Source organism: Pleurodeles waltl, chromosome 2_1, assembly GCF_031143425.1.
Source record: "Pleurodeles waltl isolate 20211129_DDA chromosome 2_1, aPleWal1.hap1.20221129, whole genome shotgun sequence".
In the NCBI taxonomy this organism is placed as follows: Eukaryota; Metazoa; Chordata; class Amphibia; order Caudata; family Salamandridae; genus Pleurodeles; species Pleurodeles waltl.
In genome coordinates, this window is record NC_090438.1 from 858,786,774 (window position 1) to 858,808,341 (window position 21,568).

Consider the following 21,568-nt stretch of genomic DNA (forward strand, 5'->3'; position numbering starts at 1 on the left):
TCTGTCAGCACACTGCTTGATAATAAAGGTACTGTGCAACCGCCTGACATTTTAGGGGTGCAGTGTTTGGTTTGGGATACGCTGCATCCTTTGGGGGGAGAGTACAGCAAGGCCCACAGGAAGACTGGCACCTATACAATTAAAAGGGGAGGTAGTGGCTAGGAGGAGGTTTGGAAGGACCCCTGTGTATTCTTTGAGGAGTGGTAAGAAAATTTATGGGGCTAAGGAGAGACTGAGTGTACAAGAAACGCGGAGTGAATCGTCTGAGGTACCGAAAGGTGTTGGTGATAAGGAAAGTGATAGCACGAACCCCCTTCGGATAATAAAGGGGTAAGAGCACGTTTTAATAGCTCAAATAGGCTAAAAGTCACTCCCTCATTAAGAACATGTTATAGGGTGATACCTAAGAGTCAAGTAGACAAACAGGTCCTCTTAGACCAAGCTGGGCAACGTATTGCTGGTATAGAAATGGCTTCCTCTGGAGGTGATGAGAGTGCCAGGGAGCTCTGTGCAACCCTCATGGGAGGCACTTTAAATAGATTCTGACCTCTGGCTGCTAAGGAGAGGATGGAGGGGGATGAGGAAAGCCCCTCAGTGCTAGCAGGGAGATGGGCTCCAGACAATAATTCCCTGGAATTTACCAAGGAGGAACTAGCAGAGATGGGGGATCTCAAGAGCAAGAGCAAGCTTCCCTGTCAGGCAAGCCCCGGTTTTAGATGGTTCCAAGGAAAATTGGCATCAGAGAGAGGCAGATAGCCCTTTGAGTCTATTCATCTGAAAAATGTTGAAAAATGTGGCGCTGGAAATTAAGGAGGGGTTTGAACCATCAAGCTCCAATCAACGGGAGATTAGAGATCTTTGCGAGACTCTGGGAGAAAAATTTATGATTTGGCAGGCAGGATGGCTGTACTTGAAGAGTACGTAGGTGGCTTAAAGGTGGCTATGAAGGAAAATAAGGAGGTTATCCAAAGTTGGAGAGTTGGAGAGGAAAGTGTTTGGTGCAAGTTGGAGATGTTGGAGAATCATCAGAGAAGGAACAATTTGAGGTTTCTAAAAGTGCCAGAAGGCGCAGTGACTTGGAAGGCCTTGTGGTCCGTCTGATTAAACAAGGGTTAAAGTTAGAAGAAGCAGAGGTTGACATCATGAAGGATATACAAAGAGTACACCGAGATCCCTTTAAAAAATCATCAAATAGAGAGACTGAGGAAAATTCTGGTCTGTTTTCACACACACAATTAAAGAAACAATATTGATAGCAGCATTGAGAAAGAAAGTACTTACTGCAGAAGGAGTTTCAATTGAAATCAAGTCACATCTTTCAAGCACAACTTTAACTAGGCAATGGGAGCTTGACAAAAGAATTGATGCTCTCCGGAGATTAGGTGCTACAGCCCAGTTACAATTTTCAGCCATATTGAGAGTGATAATGAAAAATAAAATGTATAACTTTAAAGAGGCAAGAGAAGTCTATGACCTGATAAAAACGTTAGAAGAAGCCAGTTGATCTGGGGGTGATCGTCACCTGCTATATTTGGTCTTCCCCTCCATATTTGCTCAGTTGAAGTTTTTTCTTTCCTTGTTTGTGGATAGTTTTATAGTCCCAGCAGGGCTCCCCCCAGAGGCATTATGGCTTGGAGAAGTAGTTTGGGGTTTCTCCCGGGAGGGTTTGGGGGGGAGAGGTGGGGAGGGACAGGGAGGGGAATGGGGCACAGGGTGGGGAGCATATAGAAAAAAAGAAAACAAGTTGTCCACATCGTGTTGATCGTTAGGGGAAGCTTAAAGGACGTAACATCTCTTTCACTAACAGGGGGTGGATGTTGGGGTAAAAGGACTTGAGGCTACTACTTGGAATGTGAATGGCTTACGGGTGGTAAATAGATAAAGGAAGTTGCTGCAATACTTTAAAGATGTAAGAGCAGATGTAGTAGTGTTGCAAGAGACCCATCTCTCTAGACAGGAGAGTTTTGAGCTGTTTAGGTCTTGTAGATGGGTGCAACAGATAATATGCTCAGGTCAGCTGAGAGGCAGCAAGGGGGTAGTGACTCTCATTAAAACTCATCCTAATATCTCCCTTCAGGAGGGACCAGTAGATAGGACTGGAAAGTAGGTCATAGGGAAACTAGTTGCATTTAATAAGGCATTTACGTTGGTGAGTTATTATGGGCCCAATAGGGATGATATTGTACCATTAGTGGAATTATTTCAGCACTCATTGCTTACGTCAGATCCTATTATTTGGATGAAGGATTTTAATGTGATATTAAATTATGATCTAGATAGGTCATTATGGAGTAGATCTAGAATTAATGGGAAGATGCTTCACCAGGTGCTGTTTATAATGGGCCCAGTTGGGATTATGTGATATATGGAGAGAAAGGATGGGATGAACTCAGTGGTATACTTTTAACAACAAAAAATATAGACATCAATCTAGGATGATTCTATTCCAATAGACAGGAACTTGGCACGAAGTGTGAAAGAGATAACTCACATGGGAGTTCACTTATCCGATCATTCAGCCATCTGGGTGAATATTGGTTTAACAGGGTAAGGTGATCACAGTAGGTGGACGCTTGATATGATTTTGCTGCTAGATCAGGGGGCTGTAGCAGAATTACAAGCTGAGGTAAAGGAATTCTTCACTCTGAATGTTGGCTCTACTTCCCCGGCAATGGTATGGGATGCCTTTAAGGCATTTTTACTTGGGAGGCTTATAAGAATGGCCTCACTTCAGAGGCGATTGTATAATGAAGAGAATGATAATTTAGAAAAACAGATACAACAAATAGAGGAACAATTAACACAGGTCGGGCTTAAGAAAGAAGAAGTGAATCAGTTGTGCAGGATAGATCGAAGGCTTCGATCTCAATTGAATGCTGTGGCTGAGAATAGGATTAAGAATTGATGTGAGGCAAACAGGCTGGCCCTTTTCGAGTATGGTGAGAATTGTGGCAAATTGTTGACATGGAAATTAAAAGCTTACAGAGAAAGGAACAGGGTGAAAGAGTTACAAGATCCAGTTTCAGGAATTGTGAAAAGAGGGGACGAGGAGGTAGGAGAAGTATTCTGAGTCTTTTTTTCCAGAAGTATATGTAGAAGGTCTAGAGGTACCCCTAGAAGAGGTAAAGACTTGGTTAGAAGGGTTAGGCCTGGACTCTTTGAGTGATGAAGTGTGTAGAGGCCTTAATGAGCAAGTTGGGTTGGAGGAGTGGGATCAGGTTTTAAAAGCAGGGAAGGCTGGGAAGGCCCCAGGCCCAGACTGTCTCCCATTGTAAGGATATAAGACCCTGGGAAGTAGTGTTAATAACTTTTTTGTGGGGCTCTGAAATGACATCTTAGAAGTTAGAAGTATGATGCCTTCATCCTGGAGAGAAGCAAGTATTACAGTGATTTCGAAGCCAGGATAAGACCCAAGATCATGTGACTCATATAGACCAATCTCCTCATTAAATAGTAACTACAACATTTTTGCAAAGATCATGGGAGGCAGATCAAGCGGGTTCAAGGTAAGCTCATTCATATAGATCAAAAGGGCTTCATGAATGGCAGATTGATGCAGGAGATGACACACACTGATTGGCTCTATCGATTTGGCTACTACCTGTCAGGATCCGAAGGCAATAATGGTGGACGTTACTAAAGCATTTGATAGGGTTAATTGGGTTTCATTAAAAGCGGTCTGTGTGTTTTTTAAATTGGGGAGAAATGTTATTGAGGTGTTGCAGAAGATTTACCAAGATCCTGTTGCAAGAGTCTGGGTTAACAGTGTGTTAACGCACCCTTTTAAAACTCAAAGAGGAACAAGGCAAGGTTGCCTGTTGCCCCCGTTACTCTTTAATATCTATATAGAGCCCCTGGCATGTAAGCTGAGGAAAGACCAGAGGATACTCCTGTTTCAGTCTGGGAATTGAAGTGAAAAGATTTCCCTATAAGCGGATTACTTGTTAGTTTACACGGCTGACGTGGGTCAGGCATTGACAGTACTGGAAGAACTCACAAAGGAGTTTGCAAGAATTAGTTGGTTTGCAGTTAACAGCAAAATATCTGATGTTATGTTATGGAATATGCGGGCGGAAGGGATTTCTGTTAAGAAAGAGGTGAAATATTTAGGGATCATCATGACTCAGGATATAAGTCGACTTGCTGAAACTAATTTTAAGAAGGCTTTGAAAGAATCCTCCCAGTTAATGAATAAATGGGCTAGTTTCCCTCTTACTATGATAGCACAGTTTAACTTGGTTAAAATGGTGACTCTGACTAAATTCCTATTTGTGTTTAATGCACTTCCTTTATTCTTTAGAAAAGAATGGTTGAGTAAACTTCATGGGGAAATTTGCAGCTTTATTTGGGCCTCAAATGGGGTCTGCAGTGCATGGAAGAAGTTGAGATGAAAGTGAGAGAAGAACGGGCTGGCCCTACCAGATATACATTACTAATCGTCAGCCTTCTTTCTGAAGAATTCAAGGGAGTTAATGAAGGAGCCTGGGGAGTCTGAGAAAGGTCAAATTTTTAAAGTGATGATGAAAATAAACAATGTATCCCTGGAAGGTTTTTAATATAAGTTTGGTAATCCTAAGTTTTTCCAAAAAATAAAATGTAAGATGCTCTCAAACCTGGTAAAAAGCGAGTGGAGCGTGAGGAAAGCCACTAAGTTACCATAGTACAGCAAGTATGTACCAAATTGGAACTCTCCAGGCTCACCTGAATGGACAAGAGATAAGTTCGCTCTCCCGTGGAGGGAGGCAGCTTTTTTGGAATTGGGGTGCTTACTTAAGGATGGGGATCTGGTCACTTTTGAGTCCCTCAGTGGGGAAATGGGGGGGCAACCTCTCAAGGTTTAAATACCATCAAATAACTGACTGGCTGCAACATGTAGAAGGGAGGGTAGGGGCCTCAAATGACCTGGAGGAATTTTTCACCCTCGCGGAGGAGACTTGGGTAGCTGACTTACCAGGACAAAGGATAAGAGATCAATGGTAAGTATCTAACACTCTTCTGTACGACACAGTCTGGCCTGCATCTTTAAGAAGGAATCATCTGTTTTCTATCCATAGGGCCTACTGGACTCTGGCTAAGTTATCCAACATCGGGCATGGAACTACAATGGTGTGTAAGAAATGCAGGTTGCCTAAGGCAGATGACCTGCATGTGTTTTTTAGGTAATTTTAGATTACCGTTTTCTGGAAGGAGTTGGAGGAGGTAATAGAGGAAGATTTCTCTATGGCTTGTCAGGCAAGCCCCTGCTTAGTGATTTTTGGATAATTACAAAATCAGAACCTGCTGACAACTAGGAGGGACTCTGTGAAATTACTCTTTTATTTGATTTTGCTGGCCAGACAAGAAATCCGTGAGAAAGGGGTGAGTCCTTGTCCCCCCACAATTCAGGAAAGGAGAGAGGCGCTTCTCTGTAATTTAAATATGGATATTAAGAGGGAAACGAGGGTGCAGAGATTCTGGGCCCCTTTGAGAGGTTGGCTGGATAGATCCGAATAAGAGGTAACGGCCCTTTGTTAGTAGGTATGGTTTTGTCCTAAGATTACAGTGCTTACTGAGCTCTTAAGGCTCTCTTTGTGGTCTCAAAGCAGCTCACGATTATAAACTCAGCTCTAATCCAAGACAGAACCCTCCCGCTGGAGAGTGGTATAGGTGTGGAAGGTGGTCTCCCTGCTTTTTAAGGGCTTCCCCCTCTGTTGAGTTAAATTATGATGATAAATGAGGACCAAAAAAATGCAAAGATGTAATTAGTGCTAAATTGAAAAATCACAAAACTGTAATTTGTGCTATTGTTTCAAGCTCCTTCACAAGGTGCTAACAGTCAGGGATATTTAAAGATAGCAAGTTCCTGAATTACGAAAGCATTTATTGTAGATTTAAGAACCTCTAATCACTGTGAGAAGTGTCATTTTAAAACAATGAGGTCCTCAGTGTTTTGATTGTATGCTCCTGTTGCAATAGCAGAATTGCAAGTTCCTCTCGATATACCTTGCCAGAAACTCTTTTTCACTTCTCATACTAAAATATCTTTTGCAAACCAATCATTATCATTATTATTAGCAGCGGACATTTCACTAATTATGGTGACCGATGGCGTGGGAGGATTAGTTATTTTCAGCTCAGTCTTAGGTGTGTACTTATCACTTACTGGCAGTTATGTTTTAGCACGTACAATTTTAGGCTCTCCCCGTATGACTAAGATTACCAGTCTGTAGTTAGTTCTGACTTTTCATTAGAATGTGATTTTGCTCTGCTTACATCAGTGCACTTTCACGAATCTGTATGAAACTTTTTTATACATTAGTGGTAATGTCTATCTTTCTGCATGCAAAGCTTTTTAAAGACCTGTCTGGTTGGATTTCTTAAAAATGTGATTTTTGCAGAGGGTTACAAACCTCTGGGATCGGTTTACAACCTGTTTGCTGTTCTCAAACCTCAGGAAAGGGCCAAATTCACAATCTTCACGTGGGTCCCGAGAATTACAGAGCTAAAGCCGTATTCATGATCACTGGACTTATCTGGGGTTTCTGAACATAGCCAGAGAGTGTGAACTTCATATATAAATAAAATACTTAACTATTAGGGGCCATTCTCTGCTTCCACCACCTGGTATGCACAACCGAGGCACATTGGGGTGTAAAGCACACATGGGGTTGAGAGTAGGGCCTTGTTGCAGGCCATTTCAAATCTTGCAGAATTTGTTACCAGGCCATGCACTGCAGGAGTGGGTGCAATGCGGGGCTGCAGGCCAGGTCCTCTCACTAAGACTTGCTGCGCATAATTGGAGACCAAGAACAGCAGATGTTTGGCGCATGCTGGAATTGTGTAGACTGTGCTAATTGTAATAAGTCCTGACCTTGGCCAGACCTAGGAGGGTGAGTGGGAAGGTCTATCTTTACATTTATTCTCTTTGGTCTGTAAAACAGCTGTAGGGTTGGCAAAGGCCAGACCACTTATACGTCGCACAGTATCAGTTTTCCAACTGTGACATATATATATATTTTTTTTTGCTCGCAATATTTACAAAACATTTGGAGGAAATTGCTGTAACTAGTAAGTCCAAGCACTGGTGCAGTGGTGTCCTGAGGGCAGGGCCTGAATGAAGGCAAGACCTTGCAGACAACACCTAGGGCCTTATTAATACTTTTTGGTGCAAAACTGAGTTAGTGCAGTTTTGCAGCAAAAAGTATAAATAAGGGCCAATATTTTGTAAGTTTGTGCCACTTTTGTGTCATAAAATGACGTTAATGCGGTGCAAAAAAAGTTTAAATCAGGGCCTTGGTGCTAGATGGGTCTAGCACCAAAGTATAAATATGGAGTTAGTTTTGCACCGAATTAGAGTAAAAAAAAATGACACTAATTCGGTGCAAACAGAGTATAAATATGCCCCTAAAAATGGCGTTAAGGCCATAGAGTCATTTTTTGCACGGGAACGCCTATCTTGCATCTCATTAAGGCAAAGTAGGTCTCCACTTTCAAAAAATGATTTTAACTCCATAAATTTGGTGCTAGAGGGGTCTAGCACCAAAGTATAAATATGGAGTTAGTTTTGCACCGAATTAGAGTGAAAAAAAATGACACTAATTCGGTGCAAACAGAGTATAAATATGCCCCTAGCCTCTTAATGTTTTGTACCAATTTTGCATCACTTTTGTGAAACAAACCTGGTGCAGTGTTAGCTTGGGTTTTACTGACTTGTGTTGGTTAGTAAACCAAAATAATGCAAAGTTGAACTATGAGGTACTTTGTGCTATTTTGCATCAAGGGGATGTTCCATGAGTTAGGCATGGACGTTCCCAGGCAGCCACCCATGGGTTTTGATGCAAATCCTTATCTACAAACAGTAGATGTGAGTTTGCTCCAAAATCGTGTGCCTCCCAAAGCCGGTCTAATGAGGAGAAGCGTTTTAATTTCTCCTTGTTTTTCCAACTTTACATATGCACTGCATTGTACAGCATGGACACAAAGTGGTAAATCCTTAAAACATAGGGGCATATTTACAAGCCCCTAGTGCCACCTTCCGCTGCCCTAGTGTCATTTTATTTTTAACGCTGAGGCTGTGTTAATAAGGCAAATCCCTGCGCCATACTTACAAATTGGCGCAATGCATGCATTGCGCCACTTTGTAACCCTTTGCGCCACATTATGCCTGCACCAGGCATAATGTATGCAAGGGGGGCTTTCCCCTGCAGGGTGGCCCCGAAAAATGGTTCTTTTCAATGCATCATTTTGTCCATCATTTTTAATGCCTGCCCAAGGCAGTAGTTACAATGACGCTCTGGTATTGGCCTATGGGCCTCCATGTGCTTTGCTGCACTAGCGTAAAAATATTTGGCGCTAGTGCAACTAAGCACCACAACAGCACCAAAAATGTTGACACTTTTGTGGTAACGACCGCCATGGTGTGCTGTATTATAAATACAACACCATGATGTCGTTAGGGGGGATGCAGGGGGACACAAGTAAAGTGGGGCATTGGGACCGATAATATGCCCCATAGGTTTTGTACTAGAAGGCAGCACTTTCCATACAAAACCTATGCTTCAGATAATGCACACACCATTGCATTATGGCATAATGGTGTGTGTCTCAGTTGCTCTGGGGTAGAAAAAAATGCACCATATCCTAGTAGATGTGGCACATGTTTCTCTCTCCCTTTGATGCATGGCAGTGCAGTAACTGTGATGCAGCACTGCCTTGAATCAAAGAATATAAAATCTGGGCCCTAGTGTCAGTGATCCATCAACAATTGCAAATTAGTTTTATTACTGTGCCCGTTTTAATAAGTAACTGTGTTTTTGGACAATGAAACCTGTGGTTTTTACTGAAAGTGAGGAACTAGAAGAAAGAAGGAACTAACGCAATAGTTTTATTTTACCCCAGGATAGGAAGTTCCAAAAAAAACTGTTAGTGTTTTGTAATTCGGATATTTTTTGTTTGTGAGGTTTTTTGTCATTTACACCAAATAATTAGGTAGAAAACCACCACTTTCAACTGTAATAAAATAGCTGTAAAAATGAACATTTTGTAAGAAAGGAATGACATACTGAGAATGAATGTCTAGTTATTGTCTTTAATCAACTTCTTGTTATTTCTGGTATTGTCCTCCTATCAGACATAGGGTGTTATTTAGAGTTTGGCGGTAAGGATACTCTCACAAAATGTGGCACGTATCCCATCCACTGCATTACATTTGCTATAGGCTGATGGGATGACTGCCATGAGTATTCTGTAGTATCCTGCAGCACATTCAAGTATGGACCATAGTGTTGGGCCTCAGCAGTGGCTCCACTTTCCAGCTCATAAGTCCCTATGGGCTATAAAAGCAGACCCTTCTGTCTAAAGCTGTTTTATTTGCATAGTTTGTTGGTTGCTACTGGCAGGTTGTGCCTTGCTTTTCTATCCTGCTACGCTTTTGCTTCCTTTAAGATTTGTTTTCTAGTTTTTGGTGTTTTGACCACTAAAGGTTCCAGCCGTTTCTAGCTTACTTTTTACCATATACATGTTCTTAATTATTATACTGGTGACTGGATTAGTGGACGGATGTAGTAGGGCATAGCAACATCAAAAGAAATTCAGAACAGGAGGTGCCCAGCATATCATTGCTTTTTACGTAGTATTCTGTGTAATAAAATGCCATTCCCTTCACTTCAGAATTAATCTCTCTCTGTGTATTGATTATGATTTTTTCACAAAGTGTTCATGCAACATGAGCCTGCAGCTATTCCTGGCAGATTGTGAACTTTCTCTTCCTTTGTTCATTTGGTGCATTTTTGTTGCACTTTGTCTTATGCTCAACTTAAAAGTGGCATGACACAGTTGATGACCCAAATGATTACTCGCCAGAATATCCTGATTAAGGATCGTGCTTGCAAAGTTTTCAATTCACTTTGAGAGTGTTGCTTTGTTTTGGATGATGGATAACAAGTTCCCATAGACACAACAGGTGCACGGGTTACATTCAGAGACTCACTTTGTTCCACTCGTACATCACATGTTTCTAAAGATATTATACGAAGACACCTTAACCACGATTGTTTGTAGCATGCTTCATCTTTGGTGCTTTCTCCCCATCCAGGTAGGTAAATACTACTTGGAAGGACTCAGTCATTGATTTATATCATTTTTTCCAGCTACAACCAGGAATCCAGTTGTCTATAAATATTTTAGGTTATACCCGATTAATAGGGTACCCTAGACATAGTTAAAAATTAAAAATGGTATGTTTATTAATGTGAATGTTTCATACATCCACTCTGATTTTACCAACACGTTTCCATCATTGTCAGTGCCAATTTCAGTCCATGGCCTTCTTCAGGGCTAGAGAGATCCCTGCCAAATCTTAAAATCCCCCAAACCAAACCTTGGTTTCTTTACATGGGAGACATTGTCCATATTTATGATATCTCCAGATGTTTGTTTGTGGCTCGAGGATCCAGTATGTGCATTTCGTCTCTTGCTGTTATGGCAGGTACTTTCCCTGACAAATATCAGCTATGGTGATCTGGAATTCCCCACTGAGGTTCCGTAGTCTTTCCTCAAAGTATAATAAACAAAGTGGACAAGAAATATTCATCTTATGAAGTGAAGGCATATTTTTGTTGCAAACCAATGAGATGTCCCCTTTTTTTAAAAGTCTGTGACTCATAAACACATCAATGGACTACATCCATCCCAGACGCAGACAATGTAGCCCTCTTCAATGTGCCAGTCTACAGAATTGACAGTGCTGAGTGCAGACCTCTGTTGCTTTCTTAGACTGAATTTGCTTTAAATACAGATTATATGCACCAGCTTGACAAAAGACACCTTCTAGAGGTTGTTTCAAGATTCAATCAATGTTCCAATATAAATATTTTGATACCTTTATCCTGTGTGCAAAGTGTGTAGACAGCACCCTCACAACTAAGGTGACATTATCATAGCATTTGGTTTCTAGTATATGGACTACAGGACAAGTCTGTCAGTCTATCTTAAACAGGTGGGCAGATTATCTCTATCTGCACCTTGGTGTCCATTCATGGCAATCATGCAGACTCAAAAATATTCAGCGGCATATTTATACTGTATTTGCACGGAATTAGTGTCATTTTTTAAAACTTTAATTCGGTGCAAAACTAACTCCATATATTTTTTTTTTATTTAAGTTCATTCGGTCTAAAGATTTAGACCATTAAAATTTAAAAAAGTAACAGTCTTACATAGTGGGTTTATGCCGTTAAAATTCAAAATAGCAGTCATACATAGTATTAATAGGAGCTGATGGCCAACAGTCAGGTAAAAATGTTACGATAAAATCCTCGAAACTGAGGCTATGATCATGCTTAAAATACAATAAATTAAATGTACGTAAGATAAAAGGACTTTGATAAAAACTTATGTCTATCATACGAATGTATACAGCTGTTGCCTTCCATGGAACTTTTACTCAGTATCTTAGCTATTTTGTGAGCTAATAAAATTCATTGTCGTGCATAAAATGTTTTATCGAGTAGCGTGGCAAATTTCGGGTGGAAGTTCGTCTCCATAGACTTGTAAGGTCTCTGCTACTCATAGGAGGTGCCACAAGTTCCTAGTAAGATTCCTAGAAATACCATATAAGAGTTAAGGAAATACACATCAATATCAGAATACAGGTCACATCTCAAAGATAGAAAGCAGAGAAAAGTATGTCTTGGTAAAATCACCTACTGTGGGCGAGAGCCTAGCCGACTCAAGGACCCTTGGCTGAAATGAACCTACGACGGATAGACCAAGCCTCAGATAGATATTTGGTGACTGAACTAGCTACCAGTGTAGATGTATCATATTTACATATTCTAGTGGCATAGGCTCTATCCTGCAGTGATACATTTTTGCAGAGAGGAATAATCCACCTCCCTCTAGGTCTCCTGTATAGAGGGCAGAAAAACAGCATATGCTCAATTGTTTCCTTACAATAATGGCAAAGTATGCATTTGTCAGTTGAAAAGTTGCTTGGTGACCAGCGAGCCGTGTAGCTGTTGGTAGGCAGGGTCCCGTATCTTAGCTGGAGATATAGGGCACGGGCATATGGAGGGATGGGGAGATTCATAAAGTTCTCAGTCCAGGGTTCATGCTTGAGTAGAAGAAATTCTGTTGTTAGCCTGCCCACCCCATTATGATGCACAAAATCTTCGTTGATTTTCTCCCAGTATCTTTTTTTAAGAAGTTGCCTTGCATTATTGGGAATCAGTTCCGGGTGTTTCCAATAATGGGGAAATCCTATTTTGTCCCAGGCAGATTTCATCTCCTTCAGCCAGGGGAATTTTCCCGGGCCCTGGGGAGATGCTATGAGATCTCTTATCACCACCCTGAATGGTTCAAGTTCAGTTGTTTTCCAACGACGGATCCAGTAGGAGAGTGGTCTCAGGCCCGCTATAGTTTTGATGCTATTTAGACCTAGGTCGAGTCTGAGAGGGATCATTGGTGTGCCCATCCCTAGCCAAGAAATCTGTCTGAGGAATTGATTTTCTTTGGTTTGTAGTATGTCCAGTTTTCTGTGCAAACCCCAAAGTTCCGCTGCTTACACGTCTGACGCATGGATTTGGACATTATAAATCTCTGCGATTGTATTCAGAGGGGGACTCGGGACCTTTCTAGACGTGCGTACTAGGGCCCCACCTCGTTGACTTATAGTAAGTGCCCCTCTGTCAATAGCTGCCTCCCAATTGCCTGTGTTCGAGAGTCTAATACCTATGTAGTCAAATTCTTCCACTTTCTCCAGCGGGATTGAGTTCATTTCTATTCTGGCACAGGGACGTTTCCTTGAGGTGCTATATATCAAGAGTTTCGTTTTCTTAGCATTAACGTCCAGCCCATAATCTCTACAAAAGGCGCAGAATTGGTTGACCAGATTTTGAATTCCCATTGGAGATTTAGCTAACAAGATTGTGTCGTCCGCATATAGCAGACACAGGATTTTCTTTCCAGCTGATTTGGGCGAGTCGTTTATGCAATTCTCTAAATAATGGATTCAGTTATTTATGTAGAGTAAGAAAAGAGTGGGGGCTAGGACACAACCCTGTCTGACTCCTCTTTTGATGGCTACAGGATCTGTCAGCTCACCCTCCTTACCGCATCTAATTTGAGCATAGGTATTATCATGCAATCGGGTGATGAGTTTCAGGAGGCCAGATGGAACCCCCATATTGGAGAGTGTTGACCATAACATATTAATGGGAATCAAGTCAAATGCAGCACTGAGGTCTATAAAGACCACATACAGATTTCCCCCCCCCCCCCAGGTCCACGTTCTTCCATTTGATTGCCAGGAATCTCAGTGCTTGGTCTATGGTGCTCACAGCTGGTCTAAACCCTGCCTGTAAATGAGACAGAGCTTCAGTCTCCAGGATCCATTCATCGAGATGAGACAGAAGATGTTTTGCATACATTTTTTGGGAATTGTCAAGAAGACATATAGGTCGATAATTGGCAGGGTTATTGGGGCTACCTTTTTTGAAGATGGGAACTATCTCAGCCCCTTTCAGGGAGGATGGGGCAGGGGCTCCCACTGCAATTGCATTGCAGATTAAATTAAGATAAGGTGCCCATATATCAGGTCTTGACTTGTATAAATCACCTGGAATCTTGTCTGGACCAGGGGCCTTTCCCCATTTCAATGAGTCTATTGCGGCTCTTGTTTCAGCTAGAGTGAATTTAATCGGGGTGGCCCCTTGTATTATGGGAACATCGAGGGTCCTGGGAGATGTTTTAGATGGGCCTTCGTATAGTAAACTAAAGTGGTCAACCCATGCTGCAGAGAGAATTGAAGTGCCGGGTACAGAGGCAGAATCTCTACAGTCATCAGCTATTAGTTTCCAGAACCTGGAAGTATCGTTGGATTTGGCAGTCTCCAGGATAGCAGCCCATATAGCCTCTTCCCAGCTTCTGCGTGCCTTAGAGCATTCCTTCTTGTAATCCTTCCTAGCTTTTCTGATGGGCTCCGCACGGCCTTCTTTTCAAGCTTTCAATAGGTTGAGCTGTGCTTCCCTGCATGAGTTGTTGAATCAACGTGCACACCACTTTTTCTTGGGATTGCTAATAATCTCTTTCGTGAAGAGATATTTTAAAGAATTAAATAGTGCAGCATTGGCTGTTAAAAGCCTATCGCTTTCACCGGACTCATTGTATTGAAGCATACACTCCATTTGGTTAGCTAACAGGTTATATATTGTTGTAAGATGTTCGGAAGATGAAATCACAGACTCCCATTTTATATTGCGTCTATTGTTTGTTAGAGCAAGCTGTTGAGCAGAGGCCTTAGAATGGGGAGCTTCAAGCGAAAGGAAGAGGCCCCTAGTCAATAAAATCAACGGATCGTGGTCACTCTCATCATGCTCTTGTACCCTCAAATCAGACACATGGCCCCATAGACGAATGTCGAGGAGTATATAATCAATCTGATTCCTGTGCCCTCCACGGCTAAAGATGGGGTGCAAGTTGATATCTGAGCGGGAGCGACCATTACAAGCTCGGAGACCATGCGATAATGTGATGTCAGCCACTAGGCGCGCTATTTTGTTTAGTCTTGGTCTTTTGTTGGAAGCTAGTTGGGGGATACCCCAATAGGCATCCTCTTCTTTATATATCTCTTGGACCAGGGGATTGGGCTCAAATGTGACATTAAAATCCCCTCGAATCAAGATGAAATAAGATGAATTATTTTTAAAGAAGTTGTCCAATAAGGACAGGGCATCAGAGTCATAATGGCTGCCCACGCTCCTATTGTAGATGTTAATTATTAATAAAGATTTCTCCTCAGAAATCGTTACTAGTAAGGCCTGTAAATCAGGGCAGCCCATGTCTATTGCTTCAGCTTTGCACCTAAGAGAACTACTTAGCCATATAAGTAGCCCTCCCGAAGATCTCCCAGAGGGCGTCTTGCGTGCTGCAACCCAGTTGCTTTTAAAGCCTAATCTGTACTCCATATTTATACTTTGGTGCTAAACCCGTCTACCTCCAAATTTATGGAGTTAAAGTCATTTTTTAGAAAGTGGAATCCTGCCTTGCCTTAATGAGATGCAAGATAGGCTTTCCCGTGCAAAAAAATGACTCCATAACCTTAACGCCATATTTATACTCCTGTGCAAAAATGGTGCACGGGAGGGAAGAAGGGTAAAAAAATGCCCCATTATTTAACGCCTGGGTCAGGGCAGGCGTGAGGGGACCTGTGGGCCTATTTCCATGGTGGAACACCATGGAATAAGCCCACAGGTGCCCTCCCCAGGCCCCAGGGACACCCACACCAGAGGGACAGCGGAGGATGGGGGACCCCTTCCCAGGTAAGTACAGGTAAGTAGTTTTTTTTTTAAGTGCCATTGGGTGCCCTGAAATGGCCCCCCTACATGGCTCTAGGTGCATTGGCCATGCCCAGGGGACCCTGCTCCCCGGTGCTGGCCATTGGGGTGGTGGTCATGACTAAGACAGGAGTCATGTGGTATGGATGGTTTTGCATCAGAAAATTACTCTAGGCAGTTTAGAGTCATTTGTTTTACTCTAACCTGCCTAACGTCATTTTTTGGTGCAAAAAACCCTTCTTCCATACTGCCAGTCGAACCTGACTAAAGTCATTTTTTTTTTGCCACTTGCCTACCCTCTGCACTGGCTTGCACCACTCCATAAATATGGTGCCCGACTGGTGCAAAGAAATGGTGCAAGCCGGTTCTAAACTTTTTGATGCAAAACTGAATTGATGCAGTTTTGCACCAAAATGTTTAAATCAGGGCCTAAATGTATGTGGAGCCGGAAAAAGGAAGCTTGCAGACCCAAACATGGAAGTCCCTTTGTAAATCCATAAAACAGTCTACAGCAGAAGCATGACATACTGTTGTTTCTACCAGCTTCTAGCAGGGTCTTTAGACATTTTAATAGTTTGGAAGAAAACTAGTGATATCACTGGTTGAAAGGTTAAATGTAATTTTTCAACAGTAGTCCTTTAGTTACTAAAACAAGGTTCTTGTTTCTACATAGACATTCTTTGTTTGCCACATCAGAGTACGGGCATCTCATTGTTCCATACCAGCAGTATAAAACCAGAAATGTTAGAGGTGTCCAGAGAGAAGGCCTTTAGGAAAAGGAGAGATGTGGGACTTCATAGGATAGAAGGAGACTGTTGGTGCATTATGTGCCACACAGACACCAGAAACCAATATGGTAACTTTTTCTTCATATGACAGCTAATAGAGGGCACTGAAAAATCTAGCCTATGTTTAAATTTTTTCACTTAATTACCCTGCCATGAGGAGAGGAAGGCAACCATCAGTGAACCGTTCACTAGTAGATCTGCTTACCATGGGGGAAAAGACATGTCATTCAGACATATCGTCTGAATCGTCATACCATCATGGATCTTTGTAATCAGTTGGAGCCAGATTTGTGCCTGCCATTCGCAATCCCTACTGCATACCTCCCATCGTTCAAGTCTTATCAGTGCTGCACTTCCTGCCCACAGGGTCCTTTCAGAATACAGTGGCTGTAACAGCAGGGATGTCTCAGCTCATGTTCAGACTGGTTTTGAAGGATGTACTGTGTGCATTGTTGAAACACCTGGACAGCTACATCAGGTTTCCCCACCGAGCCTATGTAAAGGTAGACTTTTATGAGATGGGACACATTACACATGTGGTAGGAGCCATTTTGGCACTCATGTAGCCTTGGTCCCTCCCAGCGCTAATGAACAGGTATATAGTAACAGGAAGAAGTACCTCTCAATCAACGTTCAGGTCGTGTGTATGGCAGCCCATTACATTTCACAAGTCACAGCCAAGTATCCAGATTAATTGCATGATTCCTTCATCATGCGAAATAGCGATGTCCCACTGCTGATGACACAATCCTACACAGAGTGGGCCTGGATGGTTGGTAAGTTACCATTGAATGTTGTGTTTGTGATTTATGTCTTCTGCCATCACAATACAGCATGTCACACATAAATGTTTGTGTTGTTCTCACATTGTTTTCACAGGTGACTGTGGCTATCCAAACTGTCCTTGGCTGTTGACACCAGTGAGGTACCGAACCACACCAGTGGAAGTCCGCTACAATGAGGCACACAGGAGGACAAGGCATGTAGTTGAGTGGACGTTTGGGTATTTGAGGGCAAGATTTAGGTGCCTGGACACATCTGGAGGAGCCCTCAATTACTTGCCCCACAAGGTATGTCAAATAATTATTTACTGCTGCATGCTCCACAATCTAGTTCTGAGATGTCAGATACCATTGTTAGCAGATGAAGGGGAGGCAGCTGAACCTGCGGGTGGAAATGCTGACATGCCAAGTGATGAAAAGTCAGATGAAGATAAAGCAGGAGACTCTAGGGCAGATATCATCAATTAGTACTTCAACTGACAGACAGTTATGTGAAGTATACCTATGTTGTGATGTAATTGTACATCCAGATGTAGATGGCTGGCATCACATCTCCTTTCTTTCATCATCTGTGGAGGTATAGGGAGCTCAAATGCCTATGAGTGAGTTGTGAATGTAGAATGAAAGTTTGTTTTATGTACATGACAGATTGTTCTGCAGTCTCATGTATTGTTACAGCAGATGCAAACTTACACTACTGGAAAATACTTCTCTGATGTGAGGAATGTTTTGTGCAATGTCCTATCCTTTTTCCTCTTTCACTCACAGATTTGCCTGTATCCTATTTAGCTCTGCAACCTTGGCTTCGGAAATATTGTGTCAGAAGAAGATAGGAACTGCTGATAGACATGAGAAGTGTACTTGACAGATACTTGGTATTATCAGTGTTGTTTAAGCAGGGTGTAACCTTGATTGTTATACTGTCATAACACAGTGGAAAGGCATTCTTTCACCTTGGGGTTGGGGGCCTGTGAACTGGTGTATTATGTGTCTGAACAAGTGTCTGGCATATGTGTAAAGGTTGGATCATAGCCTCTGCCCTCAGAATGGGTGGAGTACTTTGTGATCTAACTTGGACCTATCTCTCATTTTTTTCTTACTTTGCAGTCCAAGGTTTATGTCACTGTAGACTGACATAGGTGAGTTACAATCCTACAGGTATGGGACCAATGTTAATGAATGATTTCAGTACTGGGTGCCTCAGTTATCATCTTTGTATGTTCCATGGGACATGTGATGTGGAAGCTATGGTATGGGTATGTGAAGAGCCTATACTAGGTGATACAGAGGACCTATCAGTGTGCCCCTGACTTGTAAGTAGATTACCATGCCCTGGACTACTGTATCCTGTGTATTTGCATTGTATGACACCATTGCATACATCCGGATGGGACTCTCAATCATGCTCTATATGCAGATTGCAATAATAACTATGAATTTGTGTAGAAGTGGATTCCAACCTCTTTGACAGTTGTCCTGTATCATTTCTGTTGTAATGAGTCTCATGCCGATGGATTCCCCATTTGATGTCCATTGCAATGGCTATTTTATACAGGGGACATGACCACACCAGAGTTGGCATGCATAACTTTTGTACATGGATTATAAAAGACACATACACAGGACCTGTGTTTACGTGTGATTTATCGTGCATATCAAAATGAAATCTGTAACAGTGATATTAAAATAAATAAAAATAACCGTGATGGGTGAAGACATGGTAGATAATTAAATCAGGGTAGCTGCTGCACCAGTTGGTAACATGAGTCCAGTGTTCTTCTACCATGGGAAAATTGAGTTAGGTTTCAGAATAGTCAACAGGGTGTATCTGTGGCACACAAGGGGGACTTGACCATGTAGATCTCTTTTGGCTAATCCACATAGTCTGGGAGCATCATCTGAATGGTCGTTGGTGTTGCCACTTGCTCGACCTCTGTTGCCTTGACTTCCTCACTTGATGTAAGTCCCAACACTTGAAACCAAACCATTGCAGATACTGGGGCTGATTCTTCTGTTTCTGGTGTTGTTATTGCTGATATTTCTGTTGCTAACAAAACACTGTTGCTGAGACAACAGAACTCCCCTCTCTGGAGGTTGAAGGCTGCATGCCAGAACGTCTGCCTGGGGCTCTAACTTCCACCCATTTTTCTTACAGGCCTCTTGCTTGCTCAACATTTCAAGTCTTGTATATTGAAATATCCTCTCCTGAAAAAAGAATGAATTTTTGCACCATGGATCAAGCATTATGGCACAGATGTAATCTTTGCAGGACACAATCTCTCTTTGCTGTCTTGGTTTAACAGCCAAGTGAGGGACTAAGCTCTTAACCAACTCATGCGCTTCTCCGTTCACACTTACAAAGCCCTGTGATACCTTTTTTAACTGGTCCTGTAGCAGATGCAACAATGGGATAGCTTGGCTCATCGTACTGTCCTCATTGCTGACTTCTTGTGTGGAATCCTCAAACGGAAATTTTATTTTTTATCAGGCATTTGACTAGGCTCCCTTTGTCGATGCTCCATGGTCATGTTTTTCCCAGCTGCATCTCTTCCTCTTTGAAGAACATAGTCAGTGATCATTCTGTACTTCTCAAACAGACATTGCAACATGTAGTAGGTAGATTCCCAATGTATTGGCACCTCCTGAATGCAGGCTTTAACTCGTCCTGTATCAGCACGCTGAATGATCCGCAACTGCTTCCATGCTTTGAAATAATGGCTGAAATCAGTGCAGAGTCTTCTGCAGGTGGCCAGTATGTTGCACAACTATGTCTTCTTTTTTTTTAGAAAGTCCTGCAGAGTCAGATTGATGCAAAGCACTAAGCACAGGACCCTGAAATATCCACCATCTGCCATGTTCTTGGCTATATTACTGCCATTGTCTGTGGCAACAAATCCAGTTCTGAGACGTCTGGGTGGCAACCATTCAAACACCTTGCTGCTAAAGTTGTTCATGATGTTTGCAGCTGTATGGGATTTCTCGATGGTGAACATTGCTACTGTTGGATGCTGCCAAACACCCTTAAAGGTTTTTTCAGTACTGAGACCTGGAGATAGTTGTTGCCTAATGCCCACAAAAGAGATCAAGTGTGCAGTGATACACATGTAATCAGTTGCTTGACAGCTGCTCTACATGTCTGTCATCAGGTTGGTAGTCTGAACAGCACTCTGCTGCAAAACCTGCACAACCAATTGCAGCACATCATGAGTACCAGGACCACAACTCTGGGAAAATAGGTCTGGCTGGAAAACTTCCATTTTGGGCAGATGGTTGCCACAAATTCTTAAAATCTCACTCCTTCCACAAAAGAAAAAGGGAAGATGCCCAGTGCTAACATTTCACCAGCTTCCTGTTGTATAAATGTGCCATTTGGTGGTTGGCTAAACAGGCCGGTATCAATAGCTTGGATTTTCTTTATTTTGTTGTGCCACTGATGCAGCCGACTCCCAGGCAGAACCAGGAGATGGTAAACTCAATGTGCGTCTTTGAGTAGTCACAGTATGCAATGGTGTCTCTAGTTGAGTCTTAGGCCATTTTGAGGTTGCTGATGTGGGTGATGCTGCTTGGGGACAAGGCTGCTTTGTTTAAAGCTGTCACCCTCTTCTTCCTCAACACCTTCCACTGTGATCAGAGCTGACTCCCCTATCTCATCACCACCACAACCTGCAGCAATTTTTAAGGTGCCCAGCAGATTGCATAATGTTTTTTCATATGGTTCATTTGCTCTCCAGTATCATAGTGTGAACCAGGCTTACCTTGACAAAGACTCACATGGCAAATCAAGCATTTTACAATGGGGAGGCAAACTTTTTTAGTGTGCCACTGGTGTCACTGCCGCTGCCTATAGAACTGAGGTAGGGGTAGGGGTGAGTGCAGGTCTCAGCAGGGGCTTAACAAATTTGGAAGATGGCAGTGGTGGAACCAGTGCCACATCTCTCTGAGCAGCATACACAAGAGGAGTAATGTTGGTGTCCTCTGAGCTAGCTTCCATGACAAAAACTAGCTTGTCCTCCTCCTCCCCTTCTATAATTCTAAAGCTTTCAAGAACTTTCCTTTTCCCTTGTCTCTCGTGGTGGGTCTCTGACTCAGCTGGGTCCAGTCCATGTCCAGATCATCAGAAGGGGGAGAAGGGAAGAAGATGGTGGATTACCCTAACTTTTTCTTGTTGAAAATCAGGAGGCTGATGGTTCAAGAAGAGCTACATCTTACTCAGCAGGAAACTCAACCTCTTTCTTTGCTCCTTCTTCAGGAAGAACTAATGCTGGCTCTCGCTTCTTGCTCAGTTTCCTGTGATTATTGGGTACTAGTTTGAAGCTGTGACAATTCTTTTCCCACTCACTGCTGATCACAATGTTTTCAGTCACTTCCTTGTTGAGAGATGTGGCCCTGGGGTTAAGTTTGGGTGGTGCCATCATTGATGCGGGAGTGCTGCTCCCAGCATGCTGGCCGGAGGATGGTGAGGCAGGCCCACCACACTTCCTGAAAAATGTGGAGGGCAGAATGCCAGCTGTGGTAATCAGCTTCTTCTTCACCTCTTCACTGGCCACAAAAAATAAGCAAAAAAATGCCATAGAGCTCTTCTATCAATGTCCCTGGAAATTGCTTTGAAAACTGGAAAAAAGGATTAATACACTAGGTGGCTGGCTGAAAATGACCGCCAGCCACATGGTCAAACAACAACAGCATG